At 50.0% G+C, this 21,228-nt stretch overlaps 1 protein-coding gene across 3 annotated transcripts in view; it reads left to right on the forward strand.

The window, feature by feature from the left end:
• PLCL1 (phospholipase C like 1 (inactive)) overlaps positions 1 to 21,228 on the forward strand; it is a 172,341-nt gene that overhangs the window by 87,306 nt on the left and 63,807 nt on the right. Inside the window, exon 1 of one of the 3 annotated variants that reach the window (XM_075430874.1) lies at positions 6,576 to 6,620. The exons of the other annotated variants lie outside the window; for them this stretch is intronic. The gene's annotated coding sequence lies outside the window, so the exon portion shown is untranslated. Of the gene's footprint in view, positions 1 to 6,575; positions 6,621 to 21,228 lie in introns of those variants that run through there. 3 annotated transcript variants of the gene reach the window in all.

The raw sequence follows: 21,228 nt of genomic DNA on the forward strand, positions 1-21,228 counted from the left end.
CCGCCTGGGTGGGCTGTATGACAGTGGCAGAGGCAGTGGTGGTGTGTCCCAGTGAGGCTGAGAGTGAGGGTCCAGGTTAGTTTGGTACTTGTGTGATAGGCAAGAGAATGAGTAGCTAGGGAAAGGTAATATGTTCTTGCATTCCAAATTAGCGACATCTAATTAAATTTGAATTAAATTACAAGTAAGAATTGGTTGAAGTTTATTTCTGATATTTGATATGGAACAATCTGTTAAGTAACGATCTGTTAACGTGGGCCATGGCTCTCGGTAAGGGCCAGGTGGAGCAGGTGACACGGGCGTCGCGCCTGGACCCCTGGCCTCCTCTGGAAGCGGGGGAAATACTCCCCTCGGCGCGCCTGCCCTGGGGGTCTGGCACGGAACGCTGCAGGGCCTTTTCTGCGGCTGCAGGTGGGGAGGAACAGCCCGCGGTGGCTTTCCATATCTACTCCTCCGCAGCCAGAAGAGGAGGATGTCCTTTGTCTCTGTCCCAGCTGAGCAGCCCGCTCCTGGGGTACGTGGGCAAAGGAGGAAAGGGGTGCAGCCCTGCAGGCTTTTCCGTCGAGGAGAGACCATCTAGCAGGAGCTGTGCAGTAGCAATGGGGCAGCGCAGGCGGAACAGCTCCGCGTGCGGGACGTCTGGTACAATTCGAATACAAAACGAGGAGGTAATGCAGAAAAGGGCTACAAGGATGGTGAGGGGACTGGAGCATCTCCACTACGAGGAGAGGTTGAGGGAACTGGGCTTGTTCAGCCTGAAGAAGAGAAGGCTGCAAGGGGACCTTATAAATGCCTACAAATATCTGAAGGGTGGGGGTCAGGAGGATGGGGCCAAGCTCTTTTCAGTGGTGCCCAGTGACAGGACAAGGGGCAATGGGCACAAACTGAGGCACAGGAAGTTCCGTCTGAACATGAGGAAGAACTTCTTCCCTCTGAGGGTGACGGAGCACTGGAACAGGCTGCCCAGGGAGGTTGTGGAGTCTCCTTCTCTGGAGATATTCCAGACCCGCCTGGACAAGGTCCTGTGCAGCCTGCTGTAGGTGACCCTGCTTCGGCAGGGGGTTGGACTAGATGACCCACAGAGGTCCCTTCCAACCCCTACTATTCTGTGATTCTGTGATTGTGTGAAAAGTGGTCGTCTCCTCATTAAACTGACCCAGGGGTTTCACTGGAGAATTACGTATTCTTCCGCAGCAGGAGCAGCGTTCTGTGGTATGGCTAGTTACTAGTCTGTTTAACTTTGTTACGTGTTCTCCAGTGCAGCCGTGCAGGGACCATCGGCTGCGTGATATTCCTGTTGTCTTCGGGGCGCATCGGGGGGTGTGGAACCACAGGCAGAGCATTTCAGGGAGGCTGCCTTTGGTGATGCCCGCTCCTCGTCTGTGTGCCTTCCCCAGGCTGTACCCAGCATTTACAGGCTGAACTCGGGAAGGGAAACACCGGGAGCTGCCAGCCAAGGCTCTTCAGCTGTCAATGTAATTCATGTTTAAGCACAGACTGAAGGGCAGAAGAAGGGGCATTACTGGCAAAGTAAATCAAATCACGGTTAGCAACAGGTTGCGAATGCTGGAGAGAACCAAGAATGGATGGGCAATGGAGGTACAAAGCAGAGGGAAGCCCCGGTAGGATATAGAGATCATAAAAATGGAAAATATTGGTTATTGGCAGCTATAATCTGTACTCATACTGTGTTACCTCAGTGGGAAAGTACTTACACGTCACAAGAAAGTTTTATGCGCAGCCTAATGTGGTGGTAATAGGAAAAAAGAAAAATGTATTTGCACTGTCAGTTGTTGCTCTGTATCTGCAGGAGTTCTGAGGCTACTTTAAAGAAAATATTACCTCTACTGAGCTGCAGATTAATTAGTCAAACTAATGAATAATTAAAGTCTTGAATTTACCCAAAGCATCCCTTCTCGGTTCATATGCGTTGGTTGTTGCAGTTTGAAGCTTTTCAAAGCAGAAGTGTCAGTTTATGCTTTGCTAAGACGAAATGGATCCGGAATTGATGGTAAGGGCTTGAGCAGCCTGCTCAACAGGCAGCCGTTCACCATCTACTGCTCTTGTTGTACAGGACCTTCATTAGCTGAACCTCATTGCAGTTGTTTCTCTCGACTTTTACAGAAGAGAAAAGATGTAACAAAAATTGGTTTTTACTTTTTATTTTGCTTTTATTTGCCATGTAAAGCAGCTTACTTCACCTTTTCTCTTTTCATACAAAGCAGAAATCAGCCTGGAATACTTTGCCAGCATAGGTTATAGACATATTTTGCAGTGATGGAAGCAGAGTTGCTTACTTGTCGTTTACTGATGGTCGGAAGAGCCGATGGCATCTGGCCGTCTGCAGGGGTGCAGTAACTGCTGTTGTGTGGCTGTGGGAGCGCTGGAAGGGAGCAGCTCTGTGCCCAGCCCGGGCGCTACGTTAGGAACCTGCTGTCAGCGGCTGATCGTCTCTGAGCACCTTTGTGTCTGCTTTCCATCTGCCACTGCTAACTCCAGCGAGCGCAGAGGCAGTGACTCAGAGAGGTAATGAGTCTAATTAGTAATTCTGTCCCTGGACTGCTTCCGTGCCCTCTCTTCTGCAGAATGAGAAACTTCAGAGCCCGCTGTGTGGCTGGAGCCAGCTGCTGCCCGCGTTCCTCCTGCAAGGGGTAGAGAGGGCTGGGACTGGCGGGTGCCGTAGGCTGGAAGTGTTGATCTGGAAGGGTGAATCTGGCTTCTGAGAAGCTGGTAACCACCCTGGGTTTGTTGGCAGCGTGGTGAGCACTGCTTTTTCGGGGCGGGGGGACTGTGGTGGTTGGAGAGCGCTGGTGAAAAGCTCTGTCTTTCTGCCCCTTCTCTGAATGCGGCACGTACAGAGTAGTCCTCTGCAGAGCGGGGAGAAAGGAGTAAGCTTGGCACATCTGCGTGTGATTTGACCACTGCCAATGAAAAATGGTTAATAATACTCTCACTGCTTTGTCTTTTATAAGACCATTCAGGGCCAGCTTTCAAACATCTCCTAAAAGCCCTTTTCTGGTGCAGACGGCTTTGCAGGAACGTAAGATATTCTTGTTCTCTGAGGGTTTTCCTCCCCTTGCTTAGGTATGGTCCTCTGATGTTACACGGTTGCTATGGCAATAAATGACATCACAGCCTGGGGAACATGGCTTCATATGAGAAGCAATAAACTAGAGCAAACGAGTTGTCAGGCAGCAATGTTTCCTCCCCGTCTTACTAACGTGAAAAAAGGAGGCGAATGGATAATGAGAAAGTGAGAAATTTTTTTTTTCCGAGGAGGTATGTGTTCTCTAAGCCAATTGTCTGTCAGGTCTTTTAGACTTCAGAAGAGCTATTGGTAATCCCCTTGAAGACGTACAGGGAATTCAGGTCAGGGAGTTGGTAATTTCCCTAGTTGCATCATATCTGGTGTTCCAGTTACTTTGAATTTATTTTCCTTTTTTGGTATCGGTTGGACAGTAAAATACTGGAAAAGGAGATGAGGGAGATGTGGTCAACTCACTCTGCAAGATAATTGGGACTCCTGCGAATACAGCATCGCCTCTGTCTGCCTCCCGTTCCCTTTCTCGTTATCCTCCCCTCATTAAGTGCCTCATGTATGCAGAGTGGCCGTCCCCAGAAAGCCGGGTGCCACCACTGTCCCCCCCAACCTGGGGCATCAGTACAGCCCTTGCTGAGCCCGGCGGCGGGAGCGATGCGGCGCTTGGCAGCCCAGCTGGAGCCCAGCCCAGTGACCGTGGTGGTGTTGCACCTCAGGCCTTTCTTCCTGGGAATGGAAGGGCCTCCCCTGTTCATGGGAGAAGTGTGGGTGGATAAGAGAGCGGGTACAATCTGTGCTGCAGTGTCAATGCAATAGTCCTGAGGAAGATCACAACCAAATGAAGGTCCTAAGGTGAAGCACGTGTCCTGAATACCTGTCTGTGACACAGTTAGTAAATTAAGGACATTAAACTGCAGTGCGGTAACTACCAGAAAAAAGCCTCTAGAGTAAATGTCAAATTCTCTAATTAAAATAAAACTCCAAACTGTTTAAAAGCAGAAGTAAAGTCAAGTTTATTTTGTGTGTCATGTATGGAAACAGCCGTTATCGTCAGAAGCAAAGCAAGTAGTATTTTGGAGATGGCAACGTTTTTCGTGGTAACAGCACTGCTCCTTACTAGCCGACACGTGGCAGACAGTCTTAAAAGGATTAGCAGCAAATTCACTCCCTCACAGGAAGGTTGAGCAGGGAGACCGTGCTGCTTAGAGGATTTGCTGTCGCTTTCTGAGGAGTTAGCCAGCTCCTGTTGTGACTGGAGCGCGTTTGAATCCGTGGATAATTTCCGAATGAATCGGCCAGGCGAGGACAGCGCTTGCAGAGGCGCAGTGCGCCCGCGCTGTACGCGCCCGTCTGTGCAGCTGCGGGCTGTGGTCCAATATTCGCTTAAATACAAAAGTAGGACTGGACTCAGATGTGCCCAGGGAGGGAGTCCGGCTCCGAGGGGACGTGGCATCGCAGCGGGACCGCTGCGGTTCGCGGCTGAGCGGAGGCACGCAGCACAGCCCACTGCGGGTGAAGCGCTCTGTCCGTAAGCATGGCGTTTATCACTTACCAGCTGTACAGACACGAGGGAAGCAGTGAGAACATTACCCGAGCGTGTCCATAGCAGCAGTGGGAGCTGCTGGTAGGAAGGAGATGTTGCGTGTGTGAAGCTTTGGACCAAGACATTCGGTTTGCCCCGGGCGCTAACTTCCCAGCCCGTGTCCCCGCACACCGCAGCGATGGCTGCTGCTCGCCAGCCCCAAGCTGGAACGGGGAACCCGCACGAGAGGGTTCAGTTTGTAGCGTTCTCTTATTTTAACCATTGGGAAGAAAAACAATACGGGGAGAAATTTATCTACGTGAAACAGGCACTGAAATGCGATAGAAACACTTTGGTTAGATTATGAAGCTCTTATGCGTGGTCGTGTGCTGTTCTCTCCTCTTCAGAGCTGCATACGACAGCAGGAACTTGTTTTCTTCAGTGTCTTTCTGTTTAAACTACTAGTGCTTCACAGCTCTGGGGTGTGAGATCACCGGAGTGTCAAGAGCAGCCTACAGGGACATGGCGAGGCGTTGCTGGCAGAGGTCAAGTCCTGTCTGCTGCACAGAAATAGTTGTGTTGAAGTCAGTAAAACTATTTGTGTGACCGAGGTGAGCAAGATGTGGCTCGCTTGGGAGACAGCTTTTAATAGCAGATGTTCACTTAAGAAGCAATGATCCTGTTGTCTACAATGTCCTTAGTAATAAAAAAGAGAAGAGAAACAGAGGAAAGATCTCGAGGAGCAGAATAGCTCTAAAGTGTATGTTTTTCATTAAACATCAATTATTTATGAGGGTTTTTTCTGTATCATCCAGCTAGTCCAGATGAGGAGCACTAATGCAATTACAGTTGGTGAGTTCAGAGAAATGGCCTAAACAAATAGAATGGGCACAGTTTTGCTTATTGAACACAGACTGTTTTTCAGCTCTTCTCCAGCGTAGCAGGGTGTGTGCTCCTCCAAGTGAGAGGAAGGGAAATAACAGATAAGGCTGGGAAGGGAGAGAAGTATCAGAGGGCGCAGATTTAGCCAGCGATGGCAGTAGGTGTGGGCTGCTTGCCATCTTGGAAATGACAGATACCAATATCCCCAAGTTTGCAGGCGAGAGCAAAGGTTTAGAAAGTCTGTGCTGCAGCTCTTCAGTTTTAATTGTGTGCCCTTTACTATTTTGGAGCCTGGAAGAGAGACTGGAAGTTTTCTGGAACAAGAAAGGAGTCTTGTTATTTACATAATGATGATGGGTCTGAAATGTGATACATTATTTACTATATTTATTCCTTTGTCTCTGTAAAACTAACAGAAAAGGCGTCTGTCGCCCTTCTAGCTGCCTTTAAAATGTTTTTTAGACCACAAATGACCATTAAAGGCATCAGGCGTCAACATCTGTGAGCATAGGTAGCAGCAGCTCGTGCAGCCTGGCCCAGGTCCCCGGTCCCTGGAGGAGATCAGCCCCAGCCCGGCGCGGGGTGGGCTCTGCTCGGTGACTCCCCAGCCGAGCACCCCGCGAGCCAGCGCGAGCAGCCCTGGCCCTCGTGCAGCTGCTGCAGCGGCCGCAGCGCTGGGTGCTCTTGGTCGGGTTACCCGGTAATGCATGCAGAGCGCTCTGCGGAACGTGCGTGTGTACGCGGGCACGCACGCCCCGAGATCAAAGCTGTCCTGTGCCGAGAGCAGCCTGCTGGGGTGACGGCAAGAGGAAGCAATGTTAATTAAATGTCACAGGTTGGAAAAACTAGATGCCAGGTCACGGAGTTAAAATACTGGTGCTGTGTAAAACAGAAAACACGAGTCTCCTAATTACTGCTGGAAGCGTTATGATTTGTTTATATTCTGGTAGTTTCTGGAAGCCCGAGTCAGGATGCAAACTGCGTTATGCTAAGTATGTTTATGGAGTACTTCAAAGCAGTCCCTTCTTTAACGAGCGTTGGGTTAATCTCTCTTCCAGATCCATACGTGAGAAGCCACAGCTGCCTGCTGGTATATGCACAGGACTCTGTACACTCACAGATTTATGTGCCTGCACAAGAAGATAATGTGCCAGTACAGGAGTAGCTGTGTCTGAGGTAGTATTTATAAAAATTACATACTGAAAACTCTTTTGTTTGCTATATATGTAAGTAAACACAAGACAGAGATGGGGGTTTGTTGTAGGTGACTCGGTCTCAGGAGCCAACAGGCTAAGCGGCACATTCTGGCGAGGTAATGAGCGTGGAAGGGGAGAGGCTGGGTGTGATGACGGGCAATGCTACGGGAGCGGCAGAGATGCTGCGGGGTCGTTTCTCTGGGGTGCTCGAGCCGAGGGGCAGGACGTCGTCCCTCGTGCGGTGGTCTGCGTGGCAGGGGGACGTGGTCCTGCGTGGCAGCAGAGGCGGCGAACGATAGCGCTGATTTTTAACAGATCTTGGGAAGCAGGGCAAGTTCCGAAGGCTGGTGGGGCTCTCGGGCCTTTTGGTGTTTAGAAAGGGCCCAAAAGCATAACCCGAGCTAGTAGGTCAGGTTGATTTGATGTTAGCTGCAGGCTGACGGGACAGTTTGTTTAGGACTCCACTGATTTAATACTCTATAGTATTAAAGGCTAAAAATATAATTCCTACTTAGTATGGTTTAACCACTCGTAGATTTGTCAGTTTATTTTTTCTTTTTGATAGGGTTATATGCTTTCATGGTAAAAAAAAAAAGGCGATTATATAATGCTCTCTGATTTCTCTTAATTGTTTGAACTAGTAATATGTGTCTTTTGATTAAAAGCAAAATCCAAAAAACTCCAATTGTATTGAATTAACCTTCAAAGTGGATTTAAAACCTGAAATTTTGAAATCAATTTGTTAACGTGTACATATGAACAGTGGAACCCATTCCTGGCTTCCTGTACCTGCTGTGGATCATGCAGGGTTTTGCTGGCAGGGGCTGTGTGTGGAAGTGCAAGCGGTGAGGGTGCCAGCTTACAGAATGTTTGTTGCAAGTCACTTTAGTTTTCATTCACCCAAAAGTAAGGTGATAGAACAAGGAACTAAGAACCCCATTTAAATAAATAAGGTAGGAAATACTGTAATTGTTATACATTAATATTCACCAAGCAGGTTTTAGGTCTAGCTTGAACTATTCTAAAAAAACCTGTTCCAAGCAATCCAGCAAGTGAAGCCAGAAGTGCAAACCGAAATGCAGGGGGAGAGGTGCTGAGGCAGAAAAGCAATCGCATCTGTCCCGTGTGGAAATGCAACCGCATGGAGAACCGTGCAAGTCAGTCCTCACGTGCGTGTGGTTGGATTTCACCGCTCCCCAGCGCAGCAGCTGGGCTGCAGAGGCCACAGCAGCGCCGGCATCTGTGCCGTAATGGTTGGCAAGGTCAGGGTGGCTTCACCTCCCCACCATGGCTCCAGAGGCACGCTGACCAACAGGTGTGTGTTTTGGGAATCAAATACCTCTGAGGGAGCGCAAAATACCTTGTTCTTTAGCTCAACAGACTCAGCTTCCGAGGGCTGAAACGCTTCTCTGTGTGAAAACTCCAGGGAAGGTGTTTAGAAAACAGTTTATCAGTTACGTGGCCATTTCTGAGGCCCTGCTGGCTGTAGCCATGCTCTTGGAAGGGCAGCATGCTTTGTGCCAGCGTCAGTTAAACGCTCCCCCTCTTACTCCATTTCCTTCTTACTTCTCATGCGAGGGAATTTCAGCTTGGTGCCCAGGAGCAAGAAGGTCACAGTTTTCCTGGGTTTGTGCTTTCGTACATCTGCTGGCCTTGCTGGCTGGGGACATCTGTGAAGAGTGTGTGCCGCCAACAGCTCGGTGCGGCGGTCGCAGGGGGCTGTTGGGCAGGCTCTTCCCATCGCGCCCGCCTGGTCGGGCAGCTCCGTGGCACCGCGGGCAGCAGCTGCCTTTCAGGCGCACAAAGCGCAGAGCCCAGCGTGCTGGTGGGCTGCTGTGGGCGCCGTCGCAGCTCAGTGGGTGCCCGGCTGGCAAATTCAATCTTCTATTCCTCAGCTCAGAGCTGATGTCAAAATTAAAATAAAATTAAAAAAAGAGGGAGAAGAAAAAAGTGGTAATTCTACTGTCGTGCCAGCTGCTGTTGGGCACTAAGGTACAAAGATGTGCAAACGCTCTGACTCGGCACACTCGTTGCAGGAATGAAGGTTTAGTCAATACCTTTTTGAAGAAATCATTGAACAGAACTGTCATGGGTGTAATTTTATTAATTGAGCTGGAACTTTAGATTAGGAGGGAATGTGACCTTCAGATGCTGGTGGACATTGATTGTCTCCAGCCATTAGTAAGGGCCACAAGGCTTTTGCTAAATGATGCTTTGAGGGCTGTGGAGTGAGTTGTCAGCTCTTGCTAAGCAGTGACTCTGTGACCATAGCTGGCCATGTCATCTCAGCCAGGCTGGGCTAGTCTGAGTGGTGATGGAAGGGCACGGTGCGGGCTGACAGCACTGTTCCAGGTACGGGATGACTTCTACACAGCTGCAGACTTCTGAGGTGAAGCTTCTTCATCCCAGGAAAGAGACTACAGAAAGGAGATGAGGAGCTCTACAAACTGTGAGCATCATGAATGAAATAAATAGATTGGAAACAACCCCTTGTTTTTGTTCATAATAAAGCTAAGGTACCTCAAATGAAACTGTCAGGTGGCTGGAGAACCGTGAACAAAACATGTTCTGGTTTTTCCTTACCAGCTAGATTTGTACAAATGTTTTGGTCACTACAGGGGACCTGAAAAAAGACCCTGGTTCTAGGAGGTGAGCGCTTAGATCATTGAAGGAAGCATACAGAATGCGTGACACCAGACAAACTTGGTATGACGGTTCTTTTTTTAATACCCACTCTTTTTTTTTTTTTTTTTCTTCCCTGTGGCTGCATGTTTTATTAGAGAGGAATATTTTTCTCCCCTTCCCTTGTTGTGGAGCTGTATTAGTTTTTCAACAAAACACACAAGGGGCCTGACAAGGCACAGATAAAATCATACTGAGCGGTGCTTCCTGGAGCGTGGCACATCAGCCGGGGCTTTGTGGGGCGGCTGAAGGGCCCGCTCCGTTGGGGCGTTCTGGACAGAAGGCACTGTTCATGGAGACCTGGGAATGGTGCCATCAAATGCATTCAGCAGTTACATTTGTGAGGCTCGATTCAGCGCTGGTAGGGGTGTTGCCTGGGGACCTTTGAAGGCCAGACGTGAAAGCGGGGCCGTAATCCTGGCGCTGAATCTCAATCTGTGCTGTGGCGTCTTGTCCGCTGCGGTGCGAGGCCAGCCTGCACGGTTCTGTGAATTTGGCCCCAATTCTTAAAATCTGTAAGTGTGTGCGTAAACGTATTGTTGTGTTTACAGGCTTGGGGTGGACCTGCTGGAGAGCAGCTCTGCGGAGAGGGACCTGGGTGTCCTGGTGGACGACAGGTTAACCATGAGCCAGCAGTGTGCCCTGGCTGCCAAGAAAGCCAATGGGATCCTGGGGTGCATCAAGAAGAGTGTGGCCAGCAGGACGAGGGAGGTTCTGCTTCCCCTCTACACTGCCCTGGTGAGGCCCCATCTGGAGTACTGTGTCCAGTGCTGGGCTCCCCAGTTCAAGAAAGATGAGGAGCTACTGGAGAGAGTCCAGAGGAGGGCTACGAGGATGGTGAGGGGACTGGAGCATCTCCACTACGAGGAGAGGCTGAGGGAGCTGGGCTTGTTCAGCCTGAAGAAGAGAAGGCTGAGAGGGGACCTTATAAATGCCTACAAATATCTGCAGGGTGGGTGTCAGGAGGATGGGGCCAAGCTCTTTTCAGTGGTGCCCAGTGACAGGACAAGGGGCAATGGGCACAAACTGAGGCACAGGAAGTTCCGTCTGAACATGAGGAAGAACTTCTTCCCTCTGAGGGTGACGGAGCCCTGGAACAGGCTGCCCAGGGAGGCTGTGGAGTCTCCTGCTCTGGAGATATTCAAGACCCGCCTGGACAAGGTCCTGTGCAGCCTGCTCTGGGTGACCCTGCTTCGGCAGGGGGGTTGGACTAGATGACCCACAGAGGTCCCTTCCAACCCCTACTATTCTGTGATTCTGTGGGGAGCCTTGAAGCTAAAGCTAGGCACGACGTTTTGTGGTGCCGTTGGTGAATGGTCGCACAGAAGGGCTGTGTCTGCTCACCAGGGCACATCTGCATTCTGGCTCTGCAGTAGAGTCTCCTTCCTTTCCTGCTGTCGCCTTGTCTGCCTCAGATGGGGAGGGAAAAATGCTTCCTTCGCCCATCTGATGTCGCAGCCTGATGGATGGCTCCTTGGGGTGTGAATTGGGTCTGGGGGCTGCCTGGAGCTTGCAGAGCAGCCTGGAGGCACTGAGCACTGTTGTGGTGCTTTGCCTGCTGCGATGTGAACATGGGCGGAAACACTGGAGTTCTGATGGGTTCCTCACAGCCCTGCTGTTGGCACCTCCACACTGAATCACCTCTCTCGCACAGAAATCCTGTGAAACGACCAGCTCCAAAATACTCTGAGACTTTGCAGTCTCTTCCCTACCAGTGGCCCAACGCAGTGCTGCTGTCGGTCTGTCTCTCTTGAACTGGGAAGTAAAAGGCCATTAGTCAGATGGAATCTTTTAAACTGTAGCGAGCAGGGATTAGGGAAGATGAGTGGGGAAGCCCGGAGAGATCCTGGATGAAAACAGTGACAGTATATTTACCACTGAAGCTGTACTGGGCCAAACAGATTAAAAGTCAGGTGAATGACTTGTTTTCCAAAGGACCTTACTTGCAGAATTGTTGCTTGTCCAGGGTTTTTGTTTCAGTTCCACACTCAGATTTAGCGTTGCTTCACGTCAAGTGTGTAAATTTTGGTCTTCTCAGCTGTTTGTTGTGTCTTTTCAGCTAATAGACACAAAATGAATCACCTTTATCTCTTTTAGCAATGCGTTCTGTATCTTAGCTAATGAGATTTCCAGGTAGGAAAATCTTGAATTAGTTAGCAGTGCTTACAAACCGCTGACCTGGGTTGGATACCTGAAAAGATAATGAGACGAAAAGAAAAAAACAACGTACTGAAAGATAGGCCAAACAGCTCAGCGTGTTTTTCAGCACAGGCATAAAATGGTCTGGGAAAACGTTGGCGCTGCACAGCAAAGCATCCCATGGACAGCAAAGGCCTGTGCAACTAGAATTCACCACCTCTGCCGTTATACATGATGGGACAGGTGTTTATTACCTAATTGCAGTCTTTTTTCGGTAGGAATCTTGCTTTTCTCACCTTAGATTTGTGTTGATTCCTGTTGCTTTAATACTTGATTGTCTGCTGTGGTACTAATGGTGGTGCAAGCGATAATCTGGTGACTTCCAATGAACAAATTCATTTCTCTGAGTTGATTTATCTATAAGGGAAGTTAATCATGTTTCTCAGTGAGGTGATGTAGTTTCCTTGCAAGAGCTCTCTTGGAGGCAGCTTACTGTCACCTGTGAGTGGAACGTGGACATCATGAAGGGTGGGTGTCAGGAGGATGGGGCCAAGCTCTTTTCAGTGGTGCCCAGTGACAGGACAAGGGCCAATGGGCACAAACTGAAGCAGAGGAAGTTCCAGCTGAACATGAGGAAGAACTTCTTCCCTCTGAGGGTGATGGAGCCCTGGCCCAGGCTGCCCAGGGAGGTTGTGGAGTCTCCTTCTCTGGAGATATTCAAGACCCGCCTGGACAAGGTCCTGTGCAGCCTGCTGTGGGTGACCCTGCTTCGGCAAGGGGGTTGGACTAGATGACCCACAGAGGTCCCTTCCAACCCCGACCATTCTGTGATTCTGTGACATCTGGAGCAGCGTGCGACACCAACCCGGGCACAGGTTTGCTGGGGAGAAGCGAGAGGTGGGCCACGGTCTGATTTGCTTTGCTGGAGCAACTTAAATTGCATAAGGAGATGGTGACGCCTTGTGCCTGCATTCAAGAGACTTTTTTTAATTAAAAGAAGAATCTATTAGCATAGGGATGCCAGGATAAAACAAAGTTATTTTTAAAGCTTCCTTTAATTCAGAAACTATTTTTGAAATGCTAATGGTGGTGTATTTGACTTGTGCTGCTGTATCATCAGCAAAATTTGCAAATATTTAAATGCTATTCTATTTTGACACTCAGCAACTTAAATTCTGCTGACATGTTTTTATAGCTTGTTACTACACGCATTGAAGCTCCAGCCTAGACAAATACTTGGCATCGTGAATGCCCAGGCGCTCAGTGTGTGAAGGGTCTGGTTAGAGCCCAGCAGAATGGTGCTGCTGTCACTGACGCAAGGTGCCCTGGATCTGCAGCTGGAGTTTTAGCGGAGGACCATTGGGCTGTGCCCTGCGGTGTTTGTTCTGAGAGCAGTTAGAAGGCCTCGTGTCAAATTTTAGCCTGGAAGGAGACTCATAAAGATGTCGTGATTATTGCAAGAGATTTTAGTGCTGTGCTGATTCTGGGCTGGGTACAGAAACTGCTCTGAACTAGCACAACCAAAGTGGCTGTGCACTTACACACGCTTTGCAGCGGGCTGTTCTGCCAGGGCGGTGACTTCTGCACCAGGGGCTGAGAAGAAGTTCTCGAGGGAAGTTCTGTGGCCTGTTTTAGTGTCTGTACTGGAGAATCTTTCCCTGGCAAACCCAGGAAGTTTTAGGTCTCTGTGGAGCTGAGCAAGCAGGAGATTTGCTCCCCCCCTCTCTGGAAGCTAGAGGCTGTTTCTGGGGAAGCATTAGCTTTTAGGAGAGCAAGTAGCCCGCTGAATCGTGAGACGCTGAGTGCACAAGGACTTCACTGAGTTAGGGCTTAAATAGCCCTGACTTGCAAACCAAGGCACATTGACTCTCTTATCTACAGTTGCTGCCGTCTGCTGGTTTTGAATTTGCACAGCTGAGACTTCTGTATGAATGGCAAGAAAATTGTGAGGGCTTTCGGCATCCTATCAGCCTCTGAACACTGGCACATAAGTAGGTCTTTTCTGAACTGCCCTGCTAAGTCCCTGGTAATTTTTATGACATTACTGCCATCCTGCAAGCCTTTCTCACCAGGGAAAAGTACAGACAGATGTGTCGTAAGGCACTTCGTGTTCTGCCAGCTCTCATGGCCTTCTCCTTCACCGGCGAGCCGAAGTCCTGGGAAGAAGATAAGCAGAAATGTAGCTCAAAGTGATGATAATATAATGATAATAGTAAGTCATTCTCTCATTCAGTTCCACTTTGCAGATCAGAGTTACCCAAAGGAAGAGTTTGGCCCAATCTATCTAATACCAACAGGAAGCTTTCCCTGTCAGGGACCGTTCTTGCCTCCCGTATCTGTTAGGAATGGCGCGGGCACTTCCCGTGAACAGAGGTGGATCTGGGCTGCAGTTCCACCTTTACCTGGCAGCTCCGCTATCTACCATCCGTGGATCTTAATGGACTCTGCCAGTTAACTCGGTAACAACAATACAGAAGAACTTGTGTGTGGAGCTGAGGGATGGCGTGGGGCTGGGGAACCCAGGCGGCTTTTGAAGATCCATCTCAGCGTGACTCAGCTGATAGAGCAGTGCTGTAGTTACAGGGGCTTTCATTGTGTAGACCACCTGGGTTGTCTTCACCCCCTTTAAGGAGCAGCTGCTGAATGCGTCCTGTGCCTGAGCCGGAGATCTGGGCCGTGAGGCGTTTGCATCCTGTCCATGGGTCTTTCCAGCTCCCCTCTCGCTGTGGTGGCAGCTTAAAGCTCTGGGAAATGTTTTCCTGCGCAGTGCTTCTTGCAGCTCTGCGGAGAGGGACCTGGGTGTCCTGGTGGACGACAGGTTAACCATGAGCCAGCAGTGTGCCCTGGCTGCCAAGAAAGCCAATGGGATCCTGGGGTGCATCAAGAAGAGTGTGGCCAGCAGGTCGAGGGAGGTTCTCCTTCCCCTCTACACTGCCCTGGGGAGGCCCCATCTGGAGTACTGTGTCCAGTTCTGGGCTCCCCACTTCAAGAAAGATGAGGAGCTACTGGAGAGAGTCCAGCAGAGGGCTACAAGGATGATGAGAGGACTGGAGCATCTCCCCTACGAGGAGAGGCTAAGGGAACTGGGCTTGTTCAGCCTGAAGAAGAGAAGGCTGCGAGGGGACCTAATAAATGCTTACAAATATCTGCAGGGTGGGTGTCAGGAGGACGGGGCCAGACTCTTTCCAGTGGTGCCCAGTGACAGGACAAGGGGCAATGGGCACAAACTGAGGCACAGGAAGTTCCGTCTGAACATGAGGAAGAACTTCTTCCCTCTGAGGGTGACGGAGCACTGGCCCAGGCTGCCCAGGGAGGTTGTGGAGTCTCCTTCTCTGGAGATATTCAAGACCCCCCTGGACAAGGTCCTGTGCAGCCTGCTGTAGGTGACCCTGCTTTGGCAGGGGGGTGGGACTGGGTGACCCACAGAGGTCCCTTCCAACCCCTACTATTCTGTGATTCTGTGACATGAACAGCTTGAGAAGGTGAGGGGAATGGTCAGAGCATGAGTGAGATGAGGCTGGAAGGGGCCCGCAGGAGATTTCGTATGTGAAGCTGCAGTCCCTTGCGTGGAAACCTGGGAGAGCCAGGCTGTGTAACTGCGGGCCAGCGGACGTGGGAAAGGCAGAGCAGTGTCGGGTGGGGTGGGCAGAGGAACAGAGAGGATTAACTGCTTGCTGGTGAGTGTTTCCTAACGTGTGTAAGATCTAAGGAAAAGGGTGGTACAACTGACGTGGTGCGGAGGCAAGGGAAGATACAAAAACCTCTCAAGCCTCCGTTGAGATGATAGTGCTCTGTGGAACACCAAAGCTTCCTTATCTTCTTACTTAGTTAAAATATGTAATTGTTCAAAAGTCACACCACCACTGGAAGGTGAGTCATCAGGTTTTGCAGTTGATCCACAGGATAGCTAACATTTTAATATAAACAGAGGATCCTTCTGTCTTATAAAAATACTACTTTCCAGTACGCTGAAATGTAGAACTTGTATGGCCTGGCTGGCTTTCCAGCTGCGATAAGGAATAAGTACTTCTCGTGTGGAGAGGTGGGGACCGTCGAAAGGCAGCTCTCCTTTGGCATTGCATCTCCCCAGGTGGGCTCCCTGCCGCGGTGGAGGCAGCACTGTTCCCCCAAGCAGCAAGGGGCAGGGAGCAGCAACAAACAAAAAGAGCAAAAATTTCTCTTCTGTCCACTTGTTCTGAAAAGCTCTGCCCACTAAAAATAAAAATAGCTCCCTCTTCTACGGAGCACGGTAGCGTCTGCCTGCCGCAGATACAGTGCCAGCATCCGAGTTGTTGTGAGCGCTCGCTGTTTGGGCTGAAAGAATAATTTAAAATGTTCTTAACATGCATAATGTAAATAAGGAGGAACGTTTGTGGGTGATCAGGAGAGCCCAGGACTGCTAGGGATGACAGTTTGATAAATGTGGCTTTGTACGGGGCCTTACTGAGGTTCTGGAGCCAAGCTCTGTTTATAATAAACTGCAAAGTGGAAAGCTCAGGAAAGGATGAATGTGAAGCGTTTAGCATCGGGATGCTTCGTCGGTGATTAATGGAACTTGGCTACTTCTGCTGCTTGGCAGTTTTACCTCTGTGCGGTGCCTGTTACCCTCTGGACCATCTATAATCGCACTGTCTGTTGTCGTTTGGAGCCACAGGGCAAACAATTCTGGTGTCCTGCTGGTTGGTCAGCTTTTTAATCGAGTACATATTCACTGTGACAAAGAAGCAGGCATTTTAAGGGTTTTCTATGACTTAAAAAGGCATCTTTTCGGAGTTACAACATCCTTTTGGACTGTTACTAATCACTGTCATTATCTTGGATGAAATGAGTTTTGGAGTTCAGCTTCATCTCCCTGAAGGACACTTTATTTGTTGTTATCCTGAAGCTTGCCTGTGTTTTTAGCCTGTTGTCAGTCCTGGTGTAAGTAAGGGGAACTGCAATGGCTTTGTCTGCCAGAAATTCATTTTCCTGGGGAACAGGGATTCCCCAGTAATGACGATGGGGTGGTACCACGCTTCCACATCCCCGCCTGGTCACGGGGCTTGCCTGAGGCTTGCTGTTTTCATCTAGTCCTTGCCAGTCCGGACTGTAAAGTACAGGTAAAGCCTGGTTTTGCCATCGTTTCTTGACAAACTTTTCCAGGTCATAAAAGAATCGCTCTTTTCCCAGGATTTCTGGCCTTAGTTGCCAAGAACAGCGGCAGCATGTGGAGGACCCGTTGGATTTTGCACTCCTGCCTGAAACAAAAGTGGTGTTTTTGCAGGTGTGCATCTGCGGAAACAGCTGTATTTGTGCTAGGAGAGAACGTTTTTCCTCCTTGCCTGCTCCCTCCAGCCAAGCTCTCTGCAGCTCTGCCAGCCTTTGTGGAACAGGAGAGGCAGCTGCTGGCCTGGTTCCCCGTGCTGCCTCTGGGGAAGCAGGAGGGCGGCTGGCAACCAAATCGGTAATTCAAAACTCTGCGGTTCCTCCGGACTACAGAAAATGTGCATAATGAGGAAAACCGGAGGAGAAGAAATAACTCCTCGCCATGCTGCCTTGCGAGGAGGTTCATCAGTCATGCTTGTGTTAAGAGAGCACCTGGGATCGGAGAGGACAGGCACCCACATCTGCCAACACACCTCGGCCCCAGCCAGGAGACCAGAACGATCAGTCCTTGCCATGCGCCGGCGGCTTCTGTCCGGACGCTGGAGGTGGACAGCTGGTATCTAGGGTGTGCCCGTCCTGTAGGGAAAGTTTGCGTCCTTCACGCTCGCCCTGTGTCTGTCGTCTTTGTCTGGGAGCTACGTTTTGCATTCTCCTTACTCGACATGTGTAATGACAGGGTTTAAACAGCGTATCAGATAATTAGCTCTGAATGCATAATTTAACTCTGGTGCTACGAGTATGGGAAAGTGCCTTGCGCTTGCTTCATTTGATAGGTGAAAGGCGATGTGTTAAACTCAGCGTGGTGAAATAAATGTCTTTGTCTCAGTTCAGGTTCATCTGAATGTTCCTTAGAGCTCGCTTGGCTGTCCCCTGCCAGTCCGTACCATGCTGGTTATAATGGATTTTGCTACAGAAGTTCCTGCAGAAAAGGAATAGGAGATCAAAGCCCTGGTTAGGGCTCGGTGGCTCCAGTTGCTGCCTGTAGAGGTCTGAATGGCAGTAATGGCAATAAATGCATAAATTACAAAGAGCCCCATGCGATAGTGAACGATTTGTCTGAGAGTGGGTGCTGGCAGGGTGTCCCGTGCGCGCGGGGCGGCTGTGCTGGGGCACTGGTGTGGCGGAGCCCAGGCGTGGAGCTGCGGGCTCTGCTGGCAGACCAGCGAGCAGCTCCCATTGCCCTGCTCACTCAGTAGTTTCCTGTAGCATCACGTGTCTCGGGATGAAAGTGTTAATTTGCTCGGTGGTGCGAAAATACCCCTGTGTTATGTTTCTGAGCTGGTTAGAAACGTGGGGGAGAGGCTACTCTCTGCTGGTTTTGGCAGTTCCCGAAATAACCGCGGCTGAAATCTGCATGGCCTTCATGTTGCCTCTTTGAGGTTTCGTTGGCTCAGGCAGTCGGAAGCAGTGCAAATGGTGCCAGGCTGTTAGCCAGGCCGAGTACGAGGAGCTGTGCTTCCCAGCCACGGTGGCACACGTCTCCTTTCTGAGGAGACATGCAGCTATCACGTATGCGCAGCATAGTGCTTTGAACTTGCTTTTTTCAGCCCAGGTTGCTTTGTTTTTGCTCCCAGAGCTCTGGACACAGTCAGTCCTCTTGACTGGCCTGCCAGCGTGGAGGTGGCAGAGCTGGATTTCCTTCTGCGTGGGTCAGAAGCTGTCCTCGGCTCCGTGAGCAGAGGATCCTGTTCTGTACAGCTGTGCGCTTCAGGGGGATAAATACGACCTTTAGGCACTCACAGATTGTACAAATCCTCTCGCTTTTCTTTGTGAATGAACAACATGCTGGCTCTTTGATTCAGGGCCAGGGTAGCTGAAACAGCATTTATTGTATTTACAAATGAGCTCTGCTGTCTTCATCACCAATAACAAGTTACCATTTACGGCTCTAGGCGGCAATTTTCTCATTAGGTGTTTTAATGAACACAGAAAGGTTTAAATTTATTCTTATTTCCAGCATTCTTGTGGTAAACACAGCTCCTACACCTACACATACAGGAATCATGGCTTCTAGAGCAGGTTTTGGTTTTGAATGTAGGCTGCTGTAATGAGTGTAGGAATTACAATACCAGACTCATCAGTTGAACTAAAATACCATGTAGACCAAATGGAAAAGGGCTTTATTTCTAAAGCTCCTTAAAAAACAAAAAAAGAGAGGTTATGTAGCTACGCAAGGTCGTGGGGATTTGTGGTTAACAGAGTGATTACAATGTCAGAACAGACTTGGCAGCTGCTCTGCTGCTGTGCTGAAAAAAACGCTGCTGCTTTGGGGTGCCTGTGGGAGAGGTCTTCTGGGGGGGTGCTTTGGGTCATACAGAAGACCGCCTCCTGTTGCTGTTTTCACAAATTAAGCTCCTTTCCATATTAAGTTAAATTTAATGCATGTTTTCCCTGTCTCCCATATTTCTTTTTTAAAAATCTTCCTTCCTTTCCACATTCAGTCTTTCCTGAATTTCCATATTGGAGCTGGAAGCAAAGGACACGTTTCTGTTCGGCAAATTAATGAAAATCCCATAAATTTTGAGATTTTCTGAAGAATAAGTTGCTGTCTTCCGACCCCTTGGTGTTTTCCATGCCTCTGAGGCAGAGGGAGCGGTCAGGCTTCCCCAGAAGGAGCTGTGGGAGGGACCTCCACAGCCTTGCCCCTTCACTGTGGTTTATTTTTTGGTAAGAGGGAGATTCTTGGGTAGTTTAACCTCACTAGTGGTTGGTTGTCCCTTCCTGTCACTCACTCTCCTTTCACGGCAGCCCTTCAGTGGCCAGCTCTGTCCTCTAGCATCCTGGTGATTCTCCTTCCCCTCTTCCAGTTCTGCCGTCTCTCCTCTCCTCTCCCTGCTGCTCCTCCATCCCTTGCTGCGTCCCTCCCACCGCCCGGGGCCCGGGTGCTGCCGAGGTGGATGCGGGCGGGTGGAGGTGCGGGGTCAGATACCCACGTGCTGTGGCAGGGAATGGCATTTCACGACCCAAGGGAACCTGTCGAGGCCTTGGTTTCTTAACTTCACCCAGTGCGTGGGGAGAAATGCTCAGGAAAGCGCCCTGAAGATGGATTGCTTAGACCTCTATGCAGTATCTGTTAATGTGCTTTTTCAGAAAAACCTAAGCTGCATTGCATTGACCAGAAAGCATCTCTGATGTTGTGTGCAGGTTAGTCCTGGTGCAGTCTCCAGTTGTGGTGCTCCAGTACTGTCACCTCTGCTGCACCGCACGATGTGACTGGTGAGGTTTAGTTGGTTTGGTTCTCCCGGCTGAAACGCAGGTGCTCTTGCTTAATCTTCATTTAAACACCTCAGTGCCTCGTGCACCTCACTCCTAACCAGCCAGCTTCATTCGGTTACTCTTAATCCAACTCAAATGGTTTTGAACGCGGCAGTTTCCCCGAGTTCCTGCAGGAGATGAACAGAGCTGGGTCAACTGAAAAGGCAGATCACGTTGTCCCTCTGTGCTCTGCCGAGGGCTGCCCTTGCCCCTCGGTACCGCATCAAACTGGTGCTGGTTTGGGAAGGTCCGGGCAAGTTCGTTCTGTCCTGTCCCCGCAGTGCCTCTGCGGCTCACCGGCCCCCTCGGTGCTGCTGTCCCTCTGCAGAGCTGTCACCCACCGGAGCAGGAGCCATCCCTGTGCACGGCTTTAATTGTGCTGAAGAGCGATAGGAACACTGCAGGTGATGGCTGCTAAAGGTGGAGGTTACACCTCTGAGAGCACCTTGGTACTTCCATATCGCTAAGCATTTTCCTGTAGCAATTTCAGCGTACAACACATGCAGAATTAGTAATGTATATTGATTTCATGTTGGTTTTAACAGAATATGTTTTAAAAGGTCTGCCACTGCACTGCTGAAACTTCGAATGCAGCACCCTAAGAACGGGTGGCCGTGCCTTCTGGCGTCACTTGCTCACCATGGCTAGGGGATTGTTTAATCAGGATTGCTCAGGCACCTGATAGTGTAATGGGCCTTCAAGGGCAGTACTGACATTATTTATTCTCCATTTTTGTGGTGTTTTTAGCAGGGGGAGATGATTGTCAGTGAACAGGAGCCTCATTATGCCCCTGGCAACAAAGACTCAGGGGTACTGAAGAAGTGAAACCAGAGGTTTTTTGAAGAGATGCAGATAATGAGATTTTACCTTTTCGAGAGACCACATCAGAAATCAAGTTAGTGCCACCACTGCCGCCTCGCAGGTCCCGTTGGAGAGACAGCTCCTGGCTGTCCCGAAATGCACTGCAAATCGTCCAGTGGTTTCGGTGAGGTCGGAGCCGCACCTCGGTACTGACGGAAATTTCTGCCGTAATCAGGCATGTGGTTTGCGAGTCGTCTTCAAACACTTGCGGCCCAGTCTTAGCTTTCTGTCACCCTTTCGGCCTTTGCTGTAGTTGCAGAGGGTGGCTAGGGCAGAACTGAGCTCTGTGAATTCAGGTAATTGCTACGTTTCCAGCTTATCCGCCTCGTTGGCATAATAAAAACGTCTTTTTTCCTTAGGCCAGAAGAAAGAATCGGGTGCCTGTCAGCTGCAGAACTGTTGTGTACCAGGTGGTGCTGTGGAGTGCGTCGCTGTAAAAGGCGAACGCGCTTTAAATCGCGCCGTTCCGGTGACGCGGGCTTTGGTCTCCTTCCAGCAGCAGCCCG

The sequence above is a fragment of the Opisthocomus hoazin genome, chromosome 9 (assembly GCF_030867145.1).
Source record: "Opisthocomus hoazin isolate bOpiHoa1 chromosome 9, bOpiHoa1.hap1, whole genome shotgun sequence".
NCBI lineage: Eukaryota > Metazoa > Chordata > Aves > Opisthocomiformes > Opisthocomidae > Opisthocomus > Opisthocomus hoazin.